The sequence below is a fragment of the Cynara cardunculus genome, assembly GCF_001531365.2.
Source record: "Cynara cardunculus var. scolymus isolate 2C chromosome LG 17, CcrdV1, whole genome shotgun sequence".
Taxonomy (NCBI): domain Eukaryota; kingdom Viridiplantae; phylum Streptophyta; class Magnoliopsida; order Asterales; family Asteraceae; genus Cynara; species Cynara cardunculus.
This window is the reverse complement of record NC_037544.1, coordinates 36,519,874-36,521,199: the sequence shown is the minus strand read 5'-3', so window position 1 is coordinate 36,521,199 and position 1,326 is coordinate 36,519,874. Positions and strand designations below refer to the sequence as shown.

At 33.1% G+C, this 1,326-nt stretch overlaps 1 pseudogene; it reads right to left on the bottom strand.

The window, feature by feature from the left end:
- Positions 1-839, bottom strand: part of LOC112500038 — a 3,757-nt pseudogene extending 2,918 nt beyond the window's left edge.
- Between the last annotated feature and the right edge of the window lie 487 nt (positions 840-1,326).

Genomic DNA, 1,326 nt, shown 5'->3' with positions numbered 1-1,326 from the left:
AAAAAAAAAATATATATATATATATATATATATACACACACAGTCTTATAATTTTTAATAATTATTATTCGTTTTATTAACCAAATGACAAATTTATCCTTAATTCTATATGCAGTTATGAATTTCTTAATCTCATAATTCAGGGAACAGAGTTGAAAAGTAGACACAATATATACATATTGTATGAATGCAGACACTAATTTTGCAGTCATTTGGATAAATAACAATCTGTTCCTTATTTCAAATAATCTGCTCGAATAAAAACTTAGAATTACAGTTGGAGGATCATTTTGCAAATACAGTTTCTCGAGAAGATTATTGAGCTAAGCAACTCCTTATTTTGGGACGTATGGAGTGTTATCTTCATCGTAACTTTCCATTTTTAGAATATTCTTTGAAAAATAGATAACAGTTAATTTGCAATGAACAAAATACGATGGTTAGAAAAGATGACACACATAAATGGTTCTGCTGTGTCCAGTCTCGACGTCATAAGCGATGGCATGCGCGTAGCAATCCGGCTTGTTGTTTTGCTCGGCGTTTCTCGGGCAATTTCCCGGCGGACCCAATTCCCGAGCAGACGGCCCGAGGGACGTTGTATCGAACCACACCGCCTTGTTGTTCGGCATCAATTGGAATTGCATGGCGGCAACACCTGCATTGGGGTTATCGATGGCCCATGAGCCTCGGAAATTGGTTTCCATTACGTTTCCGGCATTAGCGGCTCCGGCATGTTTGCCGCCATGACCACCACCGGATCTTCTCGGACCATTGGGTTTGGCGGCGGCAGCCGAAAATACAAAGAATAGGAGGAGGGAGGTTTTGGACGGCGGAGCCATTTTTCAGACGAGGGGTTAATTGTGAGCATTTTAAATAGTTGAAATTTTTGGTCCAAAAATCAAGGGGAATCCGTACACAAATCCGTTGGTTGGTTAAGATTCTGGGTTCTCGTATATTTAGGTTTCAGTTTTTCCATTTTTAGCAAATTAAGATTTTCCTCCTTAAAAATTGTGATTTTTGTCTGTATAATTTAAAAAATTATGTTTTCGTCTCTATAATTTACTATAAGAGTACTCGTGTAATGCATCGAGACACATTTTAATTTTAATGTTTTATTTAATTATTTGTCTATGTCGATGTTATAATACGATTTTATATGTTTTTAAGAAAGTAATAATGATTTTATTTTTGAATAAAATATAAATTTGAAGGTATCATAAAATTTAAAAAAATATATATATCAATGTAAATATCAAATCAACTATTTAAAAGTTCTTATTTTTTATGTAATTTTTTAATTATTTTTATTATAATTTAATTTAAATT